This window comes from Tasmannia lanceolata, unplaced genomic scaffold (genome assembly GCF_043159265.1).
Source record: "Tasmannia lanceolata isolate RefF3 unplaced genomic scaffold, GAP_Taslan_0.1 ptg000023l, whole genome shotgun sequence".
Lineage (NCBI taxonomy): Eukaryota > Viridiplantae > Streptophyta > Magnoliopsida > Canellales > Winteraceae > Tasmannia > Tasmannia lanceolata.
In genome coordinates, this window is record NW_027518700.1 from 17,340,916 (window position 1) to 17,361,717 (window position 20,802).

The window sequence follows — 20,802 nt, forward strand, 5'->3', positions numbered from 1 at the left end:
GTGCCAGCAGCCAATTGGTTGCTGAGTTCGGACCTTATCAGTGCTGAGTTCGGACCCATCAGTGCTGAGTCCGGACCCCATCAGGTACTATTGGTGATTGTTATTCTTACACGACAACCTCACAGTCAAGAGGACTTAAGGGAAACGTTGTCTATTTCTTCAACTTCAATGAGAAAGCCTTTTATGCATTCGATTTAGAAGACGGAAGTATCTCAAAACATTTGTCTCGTCACAACAAAGTTGACAACGATCTTCGTGCCACCCCATTTTGGCTAGTGCCGGCCACATCTTTTGGATATGTAAGTCAATACTTATTTCTGTTTGAGATATTGCGCTAACACTTAATTCTGGCAGTATTGTCACTTTAGTTTTATATTTAGTAGAGTTCTTTAGGCAATCTAATCTAATCCAATCTTCACTTTGCTTGAAGGTCCCATCCAGCTACAATGCAAACTGTAAGGAGACTAAGCAAGCAACCTCCACCTCCACCAACTCCACCACCACCATCAAGAGAAAAAAGGTGAAGAAGATGGATGTGAAAGAGAGAAATTGGTCAAAACTCCAGGATGGCATTTTAGAAATGATCAGATCACGTTTATTTCTAAGTAGAGATTACATCCATTTCAGTGATGTCTGTAAGAGTTGGAGATTGATCAACCCTCTAGTACGTTTATCTGGGAGACCACTGCTCTTGTTCACCCACAAACGAGATGGTTTGTGCAAGTTCTTCGATCCATCGTGTAACATGATCTATGACTATGTCATCTCCCATCTTAAGGATACCACATTCCATTTCTCCAAGGACGGCTGGTTGCTACTAGCTACACTACCTCTTCCTGATTCTTCCTTTTTCTTATTTAATCCCTTTACAAAGGAAAAGATCAATCTTCCGGATTGGAAGTTTAAACATCATAAGCCTTTTTGCTTCTCATTCTCCTCTCAGCCCATGTCTCCAGACTTCACTGTTTTCAGCATTTGTAACTATGGGTTTTATATCCATATGTACATCTATCGTCACGGTGACAAAACTTGGACTAAAAGAGAATACGAAAATCATTTGCCTTACGAAAATCATTTGCCTTTCAAAAATCATTTGTCTTTCCTAGTAAGTCATAGCAACTCTGTCTATCATGATGGGCTTTTCTATTGCTTGGCTGTGGATGGGAAGTTAGGGGCTTTTGATCCTAGCAAGTCCACTTGGACGGTTCTTGACAAGCCTAAAGGGGTCAAATCCGAGATGTCTGACTATTTTAAAGGTGAAAACTATTTGTTAGAACGGAGAGCTATTATCGATATTCACAGATAAATGGTCAATTCATGTTTTTCGGCTGGACCGTTGTGAGATGCGGTGGGTGGCAACAAAAGACTTGAGAAATCGAACCCTATTTGTCAGCAGAGGAAGATCCCTTTCTGTAGCTGCAATGAAAAGAGGGATGGAGAACAAGATATATTTTCCTATGTTCCACCATGGTTCCACTGACAGTTGCTTGTTCTACTCTATGGAAACAAAGTCCTGTACACTTGATTTTCCCATGTCCAAGAAATATGCCGAGAGCATCTGGATTTATAACTATAGTGATTGATCATCTAGTGGAAAATTAAATTGGAATAGAACTAGGTAATTAGTGTTGTTGGCAAGCTTGTATGCAGGCGTGTTTGGAGAAGCCCCGAGTTAAAACTGGGTGAAAACAATGGGAGGTTAGTCCTTGTAAATTTTATTTATTATCTTTTTATTTCTTTTGAATAAATAGTTCTCTTTCATTTTTTTTATTGTGTACTATTTATTGCATTTGGCCTTTTGTTTCCTTCCAGTTTGTTGACCAAATTTCTGAGGTGGTGTTATAATTTTTTTTTTAATCTTTTGAATGGTGTGTTATATAGTTTGTTGTTGAATGAATTTATAAATTGAGGGCAACTGCATATAAAGTCACTTTTACAATCAGGTAGAAGGCAATTTTTGTGTCGTACAAGGGGACATATGATGCCATGTATCAAGATTGTGCATGTCGATCTTGTAGAATATCATGAGATGCCCCCGTTCAAACAAAAATCAGAAAGTAGCAATGAGATTAATCTACTTCAACACAAAGGAAATAAAGCACCCCATCTATTGTATTCTATATGTGTTCCATGGGCCACGATCATGACAACAGACAACTAATTGCTGTATTTCTAGTAAAATAAAAAATGGCGCCTGAAGGATTTCCAAGGCCGGGGGATTGGACTTGTAAAAGATGCAGTTACATGAACTTCAACTGGCGCAAGGTGTGTAGACGATGTAATGGTGAACACTTTGGAGAAATATTTGTTACTACTAAAGGTGAACCCCTCACTCGCCGACGACGGGAGGAAATAAATGTCTGGCCCTGGCCAGACTCTGGAAAGACTTCACTTACTTACAAAAATGGAGCCCCAATTATAATGGTTTCTGGAGAAGAAATTGATGAGAGAAAGCGGATTCTGCGATCATGCTTAATCGGGAGGATCAAACAAAAAGAGTGGAACCTGGAAGACATGTGGAGATGGGCTAAGTGGTTCTGGGATGTCCCATCTCTCCCGAAAGCTTCCATACTTTCTTCTAACGAGGTTCTATTTGTGTTTAAAGAAGAGAGTATGGCCTCCAGACTATTGCAAATGGGGGGGGGGGGGGGGGGGGGGGGGGGACGCATGTGGTAGTTTTTTGTCATCCCTTAAACCTTGGAATAACAATTATCAACAGGGATCTAGAGCAACCTGGGTCAAATTCCTGGGAATCCCTCTTCACGCATGGGCCATTCCAACAGTTGAAGCTTTGGGGACGATTTTTGGTGAAGTACTTTAAACATACATGAAAGGGCAACATTCTGACCGTATGAGATATGCGTCGGCAAAAATTCTCGCACCAGATTGGAATTTTCGCCGTCCGTTTGTAGACCTCCAGGTACAGGATTCACTGTTTAAAATAGGCGTGGAGGTTTTTTTCCCTGAAAGTATGGAGAAAGACGAGATTCGAGTCTTTGAAAGGAATACAGGAGCAGATCAGGTAGTTTCTCCCCAGTCGCTAGATAATAATCGGCCATCCTCAAGCCGTTTGGAGGCGCCGCAACAAGCTAAGATCTCAAAGGATTATATGTTGTTGGCGGTATCTCCCTCCGAGGACTTGCCAACCGTGGAGAAGACGACCATGGAGAAGACGACATTTAGACTTTTGGCCACGTGGCAGCACGATAATGCGACTTAGGCTGACCCAGACACCACCTCCCCTATGTGGGCCCAGCAAGAACTTTCAAATTTCAAATTTCAAAATACTCTGACAGAACCGGTTAAAGCGGTCTCTAGACCGGAGAAGGAAACATTGAACAAGGCAAAGAGGAGTGATTTGACTGGTGCACCCTTACCCGTAGCCAGTCTACAGGAAAAAGTTGCTAGGGCATCGCGCATTCTAAAACAAGGAATGAAAAAGTCAGGTGCCAAGAGGAACAGAGGAAAGGGCTATTTACATAATTGGAGTCCAATTATGCTGGGGTAGGTATCTTATCAATCACGAGGGGAGACTTGTGCCAAGGAAGCTATTACCAAAAAGGCCACATTCGACATTCAGAAAGTGTGTGTTGTTCCTTTGGGCGGTAAACCACGTGGAAATTTTTGCATAAAGATCATGGTGAAGCTTTGGGGAGTCTTGAACTCTGCTCTCTATGAAGCTAGGATTTTGAAAACATAAGGGTTTAAGGAGAGGAAAACTCGGGTGCTCAAAAACCAAGTTTTTCAAAATAAACATGGTGGGCTAAGGAGCTGAGGATTAAATGTGGTCCAGTTATGCTAGTCAAAAATTCCTTCTGAATGGTGCCGGCTTGCTTTGGAGCTAAGGATTAAATGTAGTCTCATCTAAGGTCAGGGTCAATCAAGTTCAGGAAAGCTGGCCCTGAGTCCTAAAAGTTTTCCTTAACCCCTATCTGAACACGTGGCTGGTCCGGTATAGGGTTTTCCATATGGCTGTCATAAAGAAGAAATACGCTGGTGCTTTACGGATACCAATGATGTATGAAACGATCCGACTAATCGAGTAGCTACACAAATAGTTTTTGCGTGGGAAGTTATACAGCTTTAGTGATTTTGGGGGCTTGGCGGTTTTATTAATGAGTAAACCTGTAAAAGCAAAGAGGTTTGCACGCTGAGAAGAGTAAAGGACACTTGCTTTGTTAGGATTGGCTAATGGGTTACGTGTAGTAGGAATAATCGTAGAAATTGAAAGAAAATTAATGAAGAATTTGGGAAGCGCCGCTTCGGCTTATTTAATGCTGTTTCATGATAGTAGGAGTTCCTTCTCTATTTGGTTAATCGGCCTCCCCTTAACCTTCACTCTTAGATGATACGTTTCTTCCTGGGTGATTCTATTCTCTGTTTCCTGTGAGTTTGGGGTCTAGGAATTGAAATGGAAAATCAGAGTGGTTTGTCTTCTCCTTCCTCTGGCCCGTCTTCTTCATCTTCTAGCAAAAAGAGGAAGATGCCGGTGGATTTATTAGAAATAGAAACCTCCCTAAAAGTTTTAAAAAGGATGGCATACTTAGAGGAATATGCTTCCAAACACTCACCTACTCAAAGAGAAGTCACCAGGGACTTCTTAAAACAGCAGTGGAAAGCATTTGAGGAGGAAGCCAACGAGACGCAAGAAGCACTTTTTAGGCTGACCGGTAAGTGGACCATTAAAGAATCTCTCTCCCCTTTGCACAAGCACCCCTTATTCATCAAACTATTGGAGGAAGAACTGACCTCTCGGCGCCTTCATTGGGAACAGGATAAGAGGAGGGGGATGCGTAAATTAGAGGCTATAATTTCTAGAAAGAAAGCCTTAGAGGAGAAGGCTCCATCGGACGAGGAGCTCTCACTCTTAATTTTGGATGAGGAGGTGTTCGTCTCTGAAGTGGTGGGTCTCATTCTGGAATTAAAGAATTCCTCAGTCTAAATTGCCTCTATGCGGTTTTGGTGCAGAGTCGGACTTTTTTGAGGATATTTAGTGGGGTCCGAAATCGGGTCCCCATATTTTTGGTTAAGTTTGAAGTACTCCACAGGGGAAAACCAATTATAGGATCAAACTTATGGGCGGTAGAAGCTGTTTAAGTGCAAAGATTAATGAGGTAGAGGTGTTGTTGCTGGCAATGGGTTGCCCAAGTTAACGTTGCTTTTTTCTGTTCATATGCTACCTTTAACCTCTAGGGTCAGAAGTATACTTCTGGCCATCTTCATTGAGCCTATGTAATACTAGATGGGACCTTTGGTCCCCAGTGTATAACTTACAAGTATCAATGAAATTTCAGTCATCTTTCAAAAAAAAAAAAAATATGAATATAAACTTTTCGTTGCTTTTTAAGCCATCTCAACTTATGTTTGACCAGTAAGCAAGCTATTTGAATTCACATGGAAAATGATTTAGGAAATGAAACTCATCCATTGTTGTAACTATGTCCAAGCTATAACAAATGTTTATTGACCTGCACTTGTCCATGATAATAATCATGATTGATCACCTCACAATTGTTGCATCCATCTAATGATTGCAATGAAAACGTCGAATGGGCAATAAAAATTTGAATGAGTTGGTTTGTGATGAGCAAAACCATCTTGGCAAAATTGATATGCCGCTTCAACTGTGTGAGGGGTGTAGTGTGTTTGTTTTGACACTTGTAATTGTTGTTGGCACTCTCCTGGTGTCCACAGAGTCCTGGAATTGGAAAAAACTTCATGTGATGTTCAGCTCCTCACAAGCCTTCTAGTTTGTGCCCAGCCTTAATCAGGCATGGCTTGAATAGAGAAAGACAATCAGTGGCAGGTGGTGAAATGGCAAAGCAACCATTGGTTATCAAGGTTGACAGTACTTGTTCTAAGATTTTACAGATATAAGTAAAAAACTCTGAAATATTTAAGTTGCTGACTGCAGTGAGAGTTTGTGTGTCATCTTGATTTTGATAGGGATACATCCGGAGGGAATAGCATCCGGAAGAAAGAATGACATGGTATTTTCTGATCCTGAAGGTAGAGAAAATTTAAGTTTCCTGCTCATTTTTCTTGTTCTTTATGAAACAAATAAAGATGATTCTTCTTAAGATGAGAATGATCTTGACGCCCATGCATGTGCTCCTTTTTAAAAATTGTGGTTTGATCTATAGTTTCTATCTAGCATGTGATAAAAAGAATGGGCACGCATATGATTAAAAATATGTGAACAAACAGTCATCAGTGTGGAATATACATGTGACATGTGAGACGATTGAGACCTGGTTTGGATTTTAAGGAAAAGTTGCATTAATTCCTTCTTTTCCATAAATAATAAAAACATAAAATGCACATCATCATAAGTTTAAGTAGAATTGTGATGGGAGAGATGCATTTACAGTAGGAAACATATTATTAACAGTCTGAGTGTTCTCCAAGAAGAAAACAACATTTTAAGGAGTCAGAGTTGGAATTAAAAATTTGCACAGTACATATGTGCACATGGATTGTCTCTTGATAATGAGAAGATTGGAAAGTCTTGCTCCCAAGTAACAGACGAGGGAGAGAGATTAACTAGAATCAAAACATGAACATTTGCATGTAAATAACAGTTATATAAAATGCCTAAAACATCATCTAAGGCACCTCATAATTGTAACTTAAATATGGAAACAGGGATGGGTATACCACATGGACACAAACTTATACAGAGTGCATGATAAGGAGGTGGTTTCAAGGCGATAGCTCAGTTTCACAGGTATACCACATGTACACAAACTTTTGCAGAGTGCATGATAAAGGAGGTGGTTTCAAGGCGGTAGCTCAGTCTCACAGTGCCATGTATCTCAATCATATGTAATTTAAATATGGAAAATTGAATGGTTATAACATATGCAACGTGTTGGAAGTGAGGGGCAATATATAAAAAAACGTGGATTTAATCCCATGGCTCAATTGTATATTGCCATGTGTAACAACCTTGAGGGCATGGGTTCTACCTAGCATGCCTACGCAAAAAGTATATGATAATTTAAAACGTATATGAATTTATGAATAGTAGAAAATGAATCCTTAAAACGAAAACAAATCAGAACTTAGTCTCAATTTCTCTTTTGAAGGTTAGCAATCGGCTTTTGTTAAATTATGTGTGATACATCTATTTAAAAAACACCATACAATAATGTAGGGATTGGAAGCTTATAGTGTAGTGCTCTTTTTAGTGCTCTTTTTCAAGAGTTTTATATGGTGGCCGAGCGTCAAAATCACAAGGGCAGGGTTTTGCCACCCTGCCCTTGTGAAACTTAGATTCAAAACAAAAGGCAAAACCCTGCCCTTGTGATTTTCTCCTTTTTCAATAGTAAGACTTTTCTAGTTATCCTCTGTGTATGGATGCACTGGTGTAACCTCATCGGAGATCAACGTGAATAGGCTATTGAAGGCCATCACTAGTTTTTTGTACACCTGATACCCATGAAAAATGGTTCTTATAAATTTTCTTCAAAAAAATCAACAATTGACATGTAAAGATGACTTTCTAAGGACGTAAAACTCAATAATTAGGAATCTGCATGTTTATCAGTCTGAACATGATCACAAATTCATAATGTATCATGAACATGACTTCGACGTGTGGAACCAAAACTGTCACTAAGGTACATGAGCGGGCAATAACTTCGACTTTCATTACTTTACCCCTATACTTATCTAGTTTATAAAATTCACTTGTAAATTTCCACATTTAATTACTCAATATTTTATTATATATAATTTAACACCAGGTAGAACACACAGTGTTTCCCTGTTAAGCATAGCAGATTTTCTCTAAACGACAAGTTGATTTAGGAGGTCGAGCACACTCTGTAGTAAATCCTATTTTGCTATGCGAAGAGATCATAATTTGCCCGCATCATGATCTTGCTGTCGGCTATGCATTAGACATAGCCCATCTATCTGGTTTGTATTGGTGGTGCTTGGCAGCGGCAATGAAAATATCTAGCCACACATTCAGAGAGTTTCTGTATAGGGGTGTGTCAAGAGGGTCTTGTACCTCTAATGGTTGGGGCTGTTGAGTTGTAGCTTGCTTTGGTGGGACATCTTGTCCCCATTTTATATAATCCATTTCCAGGTGATAATAAAATTGTTACCTTTCAGAAAAATTAATTTAACACTACGTAATGAGATTTTGTTCACCTAAGCAATAATTTTGAGCGAAGAATCCCAATTTTATTTTATTTTTTTTTGAAAGATGACAGTTTTATTGAAACTATGAAAATTACAGTGGGGACCGGGAGTCCCTACATACATTACATAGAATCAACAGATAAAAACCAGTATAATATCCTTGGACAAAGGTCCAAAAAAACTTCAAAACCAAGCTACGTATAATCACCTGCACCCCCCAGCCTTCCCAAAAAAGCTCCTAAACCCTCATATATCCATCCTCAACCGATATATCCAAGAAGATTAAGCAGGGACGCCGTAAAGAACATGGTCACTCCATGTTAACTCGTAGTCTCACCATCCTTTAAATAGTAACGTGCAAGCATTCTCACATAGATAAATTACATTAAAGATCCATGTCTGCAATATCATCGCCCTAGCACGAACTGACTTTTGTTTACCCTCAAAGGTTAATACGAGCATTTTCCAAGTTCATCGAGGAAGCTTTGGAGAAGGGAGATTGGCAAGCACTCACCTTGGGCTCCCAAAGGCATGCCCATGAATCCAGGGGAAGATCGAGACGCGATTTCACCTTCCAAAACAGAAATTGTCAATCCCCTAGAGACAAGCCATACTCTATTCCGATTCAGCCCATCCTCCGGTCGATCTGGCGTTGAAGCCGTTAGCCACTGCTAACTCATCAACATATGCCATCCCTCTTATCTTTTGAAGAATTGTGTTCAGCACCATAATTTCCATGAAGAGATTCCGCTTTCGACTTCCAGCACAAGAAGAAAATTCATGGGGATCTGTATGATCCATTTCTGCTTCCGGAGAGGGATCATGAGAGCTCATCTACGACTATCCCCAAGATTCCAGAGAAAGCTAAGGAGTTAATGCTTATTACTGCTATTTGCTATATTCAAGCAAGCCATCCCTTCCCAAAAAAAACTAAAACATCTTCCCAAGTAATAGCCCAAGTATCTAACCAGCGAATGAAAAATTAAACATACTTGATAGGATCGTACGGTCAGGATGAATTGTTGATCCTCTAGAGGCCTCACACTCAGTCCACCAGGTAGGCAGTCTATTTCAATCAAAGACATCCATAAAGGTGCTTGATTTTGTATTATCTATCTCCGAACTCCTCGGATGAGCGGGTGTGGATCCTAGATTCTGAGGGGGGTTTGTCCATTCGGTCCTTCTTCCAAAAAAACTCAATGAAGGTTGTGGTATCCGATCTAGGTGGGCAAAAATATGGCGTCGGATTGCCACTCCCAGAGTTACGGCTTTCGTGTGGACCGTATCCCGTAGGTGTATTAACACCTGTGATCGACTCAAAAGATGTGGATTTCGTATGGCTAGTTGGTGTATTTTGTGTCAAGGCGCAGAGACCCTATATCATCTCTTGCTCCACTGCCTGATTGCCTACTGTATATGGATGGCGATATTGAAAACTTTTAACATCTCCTTGGTTTTTCAAAAGCGCATATCAATGACAATCACACATTGGTGGGGATTTTTATGGGCTGTTTAGGTCATTCAATGTGTATGGCCATACCGTATTCTACCATCTGGCACATATAGACGGAACGAAATAGCACAATCTTTCTATCTACGCAAAGATCTTGGCATCACATTGTCGTGGATTGTAAAATCTCCATTTTCTCATTGCCAAGGAAGGATTACCCTATTCGATCAGCACTGATCTACGGAATTGGTATGTGTTTATTTCCGAGAGGAAAGCACCCTCGGTCGCATCTCCACATTGGACCCCACCGCCTGATGGGTGGTTTAAGTTGAATTTCGACAGAAGCTCTATTGGTAACCCGGGCAGAGCCGGTTACTCGTAATGAAAAACACGGGTTCGGCGGGCTTTTGTGATGTGAATGAAGCTGAAGCCAAAGCTCTATTATTCAGATTGAAATGGTATGAAAAGAATTAACCTTGGACCCCTTACAGTGGAGGGCGATTCGGCGAATGTTATTGCATGGGCATCTAATTGTTCCTGTGGTCCTTGGCGATGCTACTACTGACGCAATCAGGGATTTGGTGCGTTTGATTCATCCCGATGTCAATAACAGACAAAGATCTGCGAATGTTATGGCTGATGGATTAGCTAAAGGGGGGTGTTGATCTAATTCATCCCTGGATTATAACTTCTGAGCTCTTCCGAACGTCAATCTGACTGATAAGATGGGAGCTTGTCTGGCGCTGTTTTTCGCTTTTAATTGTAATTGATATCTTTTGATGACCCTGTGACACATTGGGCATCTGGGTTTTATTTCATTTTTGGGTGACTCCTTGTTCCCCTCCTGTACTGGCTTTTTTGGGTTTATAATACAATTGATTACCTTTAAAAAAAAATAGACGTCTACAAAAAAATAGGATTATACCTCACTATATTACAATGAGGTCACGCCTCACAAGTGCACAATCCAATGAAAATGAACTAATCTTTTTCGCCCAGCTCTGGATGCATCATTTCAAAACTTTTTATAAAGATGTATGTATACAACTACTACATGTTTGGTAGAAAAATATTAATCCTCACAATAATTCCCTAGGCCCAAATGCCCTTGGCCCCACATGCGCCGCTTCTATGTAATCCAACCCATTGATCTAATAGCCATCCCTGGTCCCACCATAATTGGATGATCCTAGTCCCCAAATCCATATTCACCTTTTGGGGTTCCACCAAGATAAGCTGAACTGTCAGTTTTGTACACCATTGATCTTACTGATCGAAGGTCCGTTCAGGATGGGACTAAAGACCATGTGGGTCCCCCTCAATGTAGGCCACCAGATCAATATTTCAAATTACACGCGTGTCCCATGTGGGACTCAAGGTCGAGCATTAGTATTCTGCTTCAAGAGCCTCAATCTCGTATCTAACTTCCTCCAAGTGCCCGTTTATGGTCCTCACCACATCCTGAACTTTTCTAATGGCTTCATTGAGAGCATCCGCGTACTCTGCATCTGCCTCTGCCTCTGCGTCCTCTGTTCCCATAGCTTCTGTAACCTCGTGAACATGCATGCGCTCGTGCTCGGCTGGCTTCCTAAACCTATAGTTTTCGTTAGTCACTAGTCGCTCCGAGGGGCATCCTGCCTTCTTCAAAACCTGGATATTGGCAGCCTTCTGAAGATGCAAAAATGACAGCAGGCGAAATTATCAGAAGCAATCACAATATAGAAATTGGGGAATAGAAAAGGTTAAAATAAATGAAGACCAACCAACGACATTCACTAATCTGATTGAAATATTTTGGAGAAGTATAATAACATAAAGAATAGCATCTTACTACTAGTGTAATTGGTTGAATCCCTTACTAAACATTAATTCCACAAAGGAGGAGCAAATTCAGTTGCAGAATGGAGGCAGCAGTTAATGCCATTCAAAAAAAAAAAAAATGGAGGCAGCAGCTAACATTCATGAAATGGGTGTACCTAGAATTGTCTAATCTCTATTCCCTAAATCAATTCTCCTGTTCTATCTAGATCTATGAATTTCGCTATCAGATCCATTACCTTCTCCTTACCCATGAGGTTTCAATATTTGATCCGAACTAGGAGTTTTTCCAATTAAAATAATATTTAAAGAAGAACATTGTTTGAACGATGGCAATCAAGTATATTAGGGATTTGCGAGGCAATTTCGTGGAAAGCCATTTTGCGGCTGACTTTTGCATGTGAGAAGAGCCACCTCAGATTAATTAAATGAATAAAACAAATTCTGCTAAAACGTAAGCCTGTGTGGCTCTTCTCTTTTCTTTTTCTTTTTTTTTTTGAAAATTAACAAACAATTTTATTGAATCAAAATGAGGGACAAGATGGCCCAGTACATAAGCGATCAGAGAAATGTGGCTGTACAATGCCTACAAAGACCCCTGATTATCAATACAAATGACAATTGTTCCCGCAACGGACACCCCTGCTTTGGCTATGTCCGCCACTGAATTGGCTGACCTTCTCCGATGAATAAGCTGTGGTCGCAGACATCTAACCAGATCTCTTATTTCATCAATGAAGTTCTGTAGTCTCCAAGGCCCACCACCTTGATTGGTAGCCCAAGCTATCACATTGGAGGAATCCCCCTCCACAATCAGAGGGCCTAAATAGTTGGAAGAATACCACCTTAAACCAAATAGCAATCCCCTCGCCTCGGCTTCATTAGCATCACATGTCCCCCCTGATCCGGAGTATGATATTAAAGTTCTGCCGGTGTGATCGCGAACCAACCCGCCAAAACCAGCCGGTCCTGGATTACCCAGTGAACTGTCGTCGAAATTAAGTTTTAACCATCCAACTGCAGGAGCACTCCATTGCAGAGAGATTGAAGCCCGATACTTCCTTTCGCGTAGCACCACACTCCATTTTCGCAGAGCTACCCCGGTGGAATATGGAAATTTCCTTTTTGCCCTTGCCCACGTGACCAGGGATATCTTTATTTCTAGAGCAATGTGCCTCCAATTCTTAGCTTTTTCGGAAAATATTCTATTATTCCGTTCCTTCCAGATGTGCCAGATAATCGCAACCGGTAGGGGTTTCCAAAATGCTTCACCCAGACAGTCATGGAATGCCGTGTTCCAGTTGAGAATGACCTCTGATATTTCCCCCTGCATTACCCATTGTACCCCGAATGACCGAAATATGGCTTTCCATATACTGTTTGAATACGAACAATGTATAAATAAATGATCCATGGTCTCCTCCGCTTCATGGCACAGGGAACACCGACTGGCCAAATGAAAGCAACGCTGTTTTAAACGATCAAGAGTGTTAATGCATTTGTGAGATACCGTCCAAGCAAAAGCAATAATCCGTGGCGGAATAGGTAGACGCCATATATTTTGCCAACGAAAGTCAGCCCCTTCTTCATTGGTTATATGCTGAAAAAACAAACGAACCGTGAAAACTCCCTCCGGCTCAGGTTGCCACAGAATACTATCCTCCACTTGAGGTGATAGGTAACAGTCTTCCAATAGGTGGAGAAGGGCTGCATAGTTAGTAATTTCATCGTCTTTGAGATTCCTTCGCAATTGAATATCCCAAACCATGTTTCCAGCTCCAACCCTTCAGCCAATGTTATCAGCCACCGATGCTTGCTGGTAACGTGCCAATCAAAAAAAATCCGGGAACCTTTCACTGAGTTTGTGTCCCAAGCTAAATATCCAACCAAAAACGGACATTCACTCCCTTCCCGACTTTAAATCGGATCTTAGGTAGAAAAAATTTACAAACAGAACTTATGGATTTCCAGGGCCCCGACCCCATGCCACGGGGCAAATCTCGGCTTACCTAGTCTCCCCAACTGCTCCCATATTTTCCCCCACAGATCATTCTTTTCTGACCCAAACCTCCATAACCATTTTCCGAGGGATTTATTTCTTAGCTTCAGCATCCCTATCCCAATCCCACCATTTGAAAAGAATAGTCATAAATACACTAGAGAGCAAAAGACACATGTAGCTCGGCAAGCTCCTACTATGGCTTTTTCCGGTGAGCTTCTTCTCCAGTGAGCTCCTTATCTGGTGTTTCTTCTCAACTGTTCGAGGGCCCAAGCCCTTCAAGCTCCTTTCTGTCCTGTCTCTGTTTTGTCAAGGGCCCAAGCCCTTCACGATTCCTTCGATTTCAGTTTCCCTGGTGAGATTATCTACAGGGGAAGAGGGTACTTAGGGGTGGAGCATCTATCGAGCAAGGACGAACTTCACCAAGAAGAAAGACGGCGACTGAAAGAAGAGTGTTCTTCCAGCATAACAACAGAGTTGAAGTTAATGCGGAGCAAAGGTTTCTCCCTGGGGATTGGAGGTGTAAGAGGTGTGGATATCACAATTTCCGGAGACGGGAAGAGTGTCGGAGATGTGATTTGAATCAGAATTTTTCTGTGCCCGGGAAGAAGAATGCAAAAGGCGAGGAAGTAATGGAAGATCGTCTGTGGCCGGAGGGAGGAAATCCTAGAATAGTCGAAGAAGACGATGCCAGGGTAGGAGAGATCAATGGTGAAACAGAAAGAAAAATCATTGAAAACTTGCCTGATTGGAAGAATAAAAAAGAGTGAAGGAATTCGGGATCGAAGGGCTCCTTGAAGAAGATCTGCGAAATGATCTGGAGAAGGTAGTTTACATGCACGGATTCGGTAAGGAAGGACACCCAGTCTGTTATAATGTTTACTGGGAGTTCCAGAATAAGGAATTGTATGTGTGGCTCTTCTCTCATGCAAAAGGAAATGGCTTTCCGTGAAATTGCCTAGCAAATCCCAATATATTAACCCAACAGTGAAACAGTCAAAATGTGGTCGCTGTCCCGGGAACAAGGTGTCCCCCAATCAAGCTGCCATCTACTGAAATGAAAAGAAAAACCAGAAATACATAAAAACCAAAATAATCCATCCAACTACAGTCCTTACGACTGTCCAACCCTTTCTCTGTGCCCAAGTTACTGCATTCTTTAGCACTGAGCTTGAATGATCTGCATATCCACGCTTCCTACTCAGTCTTTGGCTAGCCTGTCTGCATCCTCGTTTCAACGATCATCTCCGGTGATTAAATTTAGGTACTATATGCTCGACCAGATCACTTATTTCATCAATGATGAAGGGTAGCTTCCATGGTCCTACCACTTTGTTGGTTGTTGGTTGCCCATGCAATGACAAGAGAAGTCACATAAAATCATTTCAAGCTCCATAAAAGCAATCTTGCTTCTGCCTCATGAGCATCACAAGTTCTGGCCAGTCCTGAATACGAGAGTATTGCATGACTATTGGAGTTCCAAAATATCCCACCAATACCCTTATACCCACCTGCCCCGGTCCTTTTGAGGCCTTGTGAAAATTCAATTTAACCCATCCGAGTAGAGGTGGGGACCGGGACCACCTCGGCATCACTTAAATCCTTCTTTTTTCCGAGCGTAAATCCTTTCTTCTTTTTTCCGACCATTTCCTTAGTATTTCACGAAAGCTATAGGATGACACATCTTTACTACTACTACTCAATTGGATGAGGTCTACCTTGATGTCAAGTGCAATCTTTCCCAAACCTCACTTTTTATCCTTGAATACACAGCTGTTCCTCTCCTTCCATAAGCGCCAAATCATTGCGAACGGCACCATCTGCCACATCGCCGGACCCACCTCACCAAAAGGGCCCCCATTCCAATCCAAAAGGATATTCTTTATGGAATTTTGAAGGGGTCATGAGAGTCCAACACTTTCGATGATGCACATCCCAATGCGATAGGATAATTGACAATGTACCATTAAGTGCTCCAAGAATTCTTAATTGTGATAGCAAATAACACACTAAGTTCCTAAACAGACTGTCCTTCTTTTCAGATGGTCACATGTGTTTATCTCTCTCTTTGCCACCATCCAAGCAAGCGCCACCACTTGGGGTGGGGCTCGAGAACATCAAACCCTTGCGCACTGAGATTCTTCCCTATTCATAGCAGCCAACCTGTAAAGAAAGAACAGACTGAGAATGAGATGGTAGGGTCCGGAATCTACATTCTTCGATCTGATGAAGACAATGGGGTCCCTCCACTCCCATCACCTCCCAATATAATTGCTAACTTTTGACTCACTATCGGTCGGTAACAGGTATATAATCGAACCAAATGTCTACCCAAAATCTTGTCCCTCCCCCCCTCCCCACTATAAACCTCTAACTAAGGGTTTATACATGGGTGTCGACCAGGGGCGGAGCCAGGATTTTGGTCCAGGGGGCGCAGAGAATGGTTGTTATAGCATGTTGGGGCCATACTTTTACACTTCATGTTTTGATAGGTGGGGCCACCATCTCCCCTATCCCATGCATTACGTGGATCCCACAATTTTTTTTTTTGAAAATTAACAGTGAATTTTATTAAAATAATAAAAGGGACAAGGTGTCCCAGTACATCAGTAAAAGGGGGAAAAACTAATATAGGCCTATTGGGGCCTATATCGGTAGTGGGGCCCACTATTCGGGCCTACATCAGTAAAAGGTGGATCCCACAATTCACACTCATATTTTGGTGTAGTGGGGCCCACTATTTAGACCTAAGGTCCCAGTAGTTTGCAACCAAGCATATCATGGCCTAACAAATGGGAAAATGATACTGGCACAACCATGTTGTTATAATTGCACTAATCCATCTCGTCATTTATTATTTAAAGAGTTGTACCATGTTGTTATAATTGCACTAATCCATCTCGTCATTTATTATTTAAAGAGTTGTCTAGGGTTTATTACAGTTTCCCAAATGCTCTTACAAACCAACTAAAAAGGAAAAGACAAACTGAGATTGTGCAATTATTAAAGACTGGTTGTGCTGTTATCATTTCCCAAAGTAAGTTGGGTTGTATCTCCCTTGTCACGAGAGAGAGAGAGAGACATTAATTAGGGCCCAGAAATATTCTCTCCTAGAGAGACAAGGGCATTAAATGCAAATAGAGGGGTAAGGGTAAGAGCATTAATTACAGCGAGAGGGGTAATAATTACAATGGGGAACAACAATTTCAAGAGTGGGGGCAATGAATACAAGGGGGTATAGAGTCAAGTTCATAAAAAAAAATTCAGATTTCAGGGGGCAATTATTAAAGACTGGTTGTGCTGTTATCATTTCCCAAAATAAGTTGGGTTGTATCTCCCTTGTCACGAGAGAGAGAGAGAGAGAAAGAGAGAGACACATTAATTAGGGCAAGAAATATTCTCTTCTAGAGAGACAAGGGCATTAAATGCAAATAGAGGGGTAAGGGTAAGAGCATTAATTACAGCGAGAGGGGGAATAATTACAATGGGGCAGGGGATTCCCCGCCATCCCCGAAGGAGGGATGGGGCGGGGACAGGGAATTTCCCTTCCGGCGGGGACGGAGACGGGAATGCAACGTCTGGCCTAGCCATGCCCCGTTGCCAGCCCATGCACTTAGGTGGATCATGGGATCACATATTGAAGAACTCTCTTCATGAGTGTGCCATACGAGGCTTACACATGGGGACAACTTTAACGGCTATGGCCGTATCCCATGTAAAAAAATATCGTTACTTTTGCTCTAGTCGTAGGGTATTCGTAACTACATCTCCCTAGCTTGGGTTGGAATTTTTTTTAGTCTTTTTTTTTGTTAGGTTAGAATCTTTTTGTTAGCTTGGGGACGTATAATCCGAACATCAAAGATAAGAGTAGCTATGAAAAATATTAAATTAGGTAAGGCTAGGGGGCTTGACGATATTCCTATTGAGACTTGTAGATGTTTGGGTGATGTGGGTTTGGTTTGGTTAACTAGATTATTCAACAATATTTTGATAACTAAGAAGATGCCTGATGAGTAGAGGAAGAGTACATTAGTACCTATTTATAAGAATAAAGGGAATATTCAGAGTTGCATGAATTACCAGGGAATTAAGCTAATGAGTCACCCCATGAAGCTTTGGGAGAGGGTAAGTGAGCATAGATTAAGAAAAGAGACTAAGGTGTCAGAGAATCAGTTTGGCTTCATGCCCGGACGATCGAATATAGAAGCTATCTTCTTGATTAGGCCGTTAATGGAGAGATTTAGATAAACTAAAAAGGACCTTCATATGATTTTCATTGATTCGGAGAAAGCGTATGATAGGGTTCCCAGGAGTGTTATGTGGTGGGTCCTTGAAAGGAAAAAAAGTGCCTACTAAATATGTTGATGTGATTAAGGATATGTACGATGGAGCAGTAACTAGTGTTAGAACCACGGATAGCACGTCTAGTGAGTTTTCAATTACAATAGGACTGCACCAAGGATCAGCTCTAAGCCCTTATCTTTTTACACTAGTTATGGATGAGCCTACGGAGGGTATCAAGGATGAGGTGCCGTGGTGTATGTTATTTGCAGATGATATAGTATTAATCGACGAAACCAAAGCAGGAGTAAATGCTAAATTAGAGTTATGGAGAACTACTTTGGAATCTAAAAGTTTTAAACTGAGTAAGACTAAGACAGATTATATGGAAGGCAAATTTAGTAATGTAAGGAGGCAGGACAAGGACGTAGTAAATATGAGTGGACAGGAGGTACCTAAGAGGGATATATTTCGATATCTTGGTTTAATTCTATACAAGGAAGGAGAGATTGAAGAGGATGTCAACCATAGAATAAGAGCAGGTTGGTTGAAGTGGAAACTTGCTTCAGGAGTTCCGTGCGACCATAAAATCCCTACCAAGTTGAATGGGGAGTTTTATAAGACAACTGTGAGGCCAGCCATGCTATACGGCTTAGAATGTTGGGCCACCAAGAAACAGCATGTGCATAAGATGAGTGTAGCGGAGATGCGAATGCTTAGATGGATGTGCGGCCACACAAGGTTAGATAGAATTAAAAATGAAGAAATTCGTAAAAATGTGGGGGTGGCACCAATTGAGGAGAAGATGAGAGAACACTGCTGTGGAACCAGATCCGGGACGGGCGTGAGGGGACGGGCCCCCGCGCGAGTCTCTCTAGATCGTCCACGTGAAGGAGAGCCCCACCAAGGAACTCTCGAAAGAGTGCCCCTCACAGCATGAGCGGCGATGTAAAGTGAGATACCTCTCGATTCGGGGACTAGCCCAGATTCGAGGCGTACCTTAAACAAAGAAGAGTCGCCATCCAAGGAAGTGGGCCCTGGATCCCATGCTGTGCTCTGTTGCAACGGATAACCAGAGATATAAAATAGGGTTCGTGCCTGATGACGAATGGGGAAGGGATTAGGCGCCCCCAATTCGCCCAAGTGCTAGCACCTGGTCTCTTATGCCATTTATTATTAATTTTGAAGAGTTTTGGGCGAAAATCATGCGAAATGGGAACGAATATCTCCGAGATTACGTCTAGCTAATCATGCATGTCTCGGAGATGAATAAGAAGCACACACAAAAGAAATGAAAGATATGTCGCCTAAGAATAGCTAGGTTATGAGTGCCATGCCTAATTGGTGTCTAAGTTCTGGTGGACAAGCACATGCATGTTACAGCTAAAGGTATAGGATCTGTACATAAAAATAAGAAAACACAGCATAACACACAACACGACACGACTCGACACACGACCCGACACGACAAACCCTAGACTCTAATGCAATACTTGACTCGGACCAGGATGGCCATTCATCCTAGCTGCACTACGTATCCCGGCCTCGGGAAGAATCAGAGCCAACGTAGTTCGATGTCCTATGCTAAACCACAATGCCTAAACCTCTAGGACCGCTATCCTAGACTCGATCAACTAGACTCGACTAGTTTTTAAAGCTTTTTGTGCGATTGCTTAAATTCAAGTGGATTGTAATTTTTAGGACTCTCTATATGTCCTAACTAATGCAAGTTGATTAGCCTTAAGCTAATGCAGGTGGGCCCTACATCCTATGTGTATCTAGGCTGTGCATTCTAAGGAAAACCATGGGTTGACTATATGCTTCCTAGTCTAGCCATCGGTTCGACTAAATGTCTAACCGATCGACTTGAGGCCTCCTAACTCTAGGGACACTCACACGACAGGACACACCATATCAATACAAATCAGGACCGACTCCTAACTCTAAAACACCCTAAATATCTAGGACAGACTCCTAACTCTAGAGGAAGATCTTTTTGAAAAGGTTTTGAAGTTTTTTGTATTTTTTGGAGGTTTTGAAGTTATGAAAAATGGTGAAAGTTGTGAGAAATATTTACAAAAAATGGTGGCTGAAAATGGTGAAAGGGTGTAAAAATGGTGTCTAAAAATGGTGACTGAACTCACGGTGCCAGCAGCACGCCTGAGCTGCCTACGTACCCCTCAGCTAGGGATCAAGCCATCCGTAGTTCGGAACGAATTCCTAACTACTCTGCACATGACTCAAGATTTTTTGAGATTTTTGATTTTGATTATGTTTTTGGATTTTGAATTGTTTTTGAGATGTTTTTGAATTTTCAAGTGTTTTTTGGAATGTTTTTGTTGTTTTCAAGTATTTTTGAAATGTTTTTATTGTTTTTTGACACCAGAGAATAAAATCCTATCATCATACGGGTAGGGAGACTTCTGGAATCCCGCAAAGGTTGGATAGCATCCTATGCTTTGCGGGGGAACGAACAGGAAAATAACTCGGCAAGGGTTGGACAGCATCCTATACCTTGCAGGAGCGGGTAAAGATCACGACTTGATGAGAGGATGGACAGAATCCTAACCCCTATGATGATAGGAAAAACTCCTGGACTGACTGAATGACTGACTCCTGTGCTGAAGACTGTTATAATTACTATTCACAACTACTATTCACGACTACTATTCACAACTACTATTCAAAGCTACTATTCAAAGCTACTATTCAAAGCTACTATTCAAAGCTACTATTCAAAGCTACTATTCAAAGCTACTATTCAAAGCTACTATTCAAAAGTACTATTCAAAAGTACTATTCAAAAGTACTATTCAAAAGTACTATTCAAAAGTACTATTCAAAAGTACTATTCAAAAGTACTATTCACAGTAGGACCTACCAAGTACTATTCATACATCGGCGGGCCCCACACAAACGGGTCCCACATCAGCGGGCCCCACATCAGCGGGCCCCACATCGGCGGGCTCCACACAGCGGGTCCCACATCAGCGGGCCCCACACAAACGGGTCCCACATCGGTAATTGGAAACGAAATAACAATTAAATATTCCACCGAAAGAAAAATAATAATACTTAATTAATAGTAATCATCGCGGTCAAA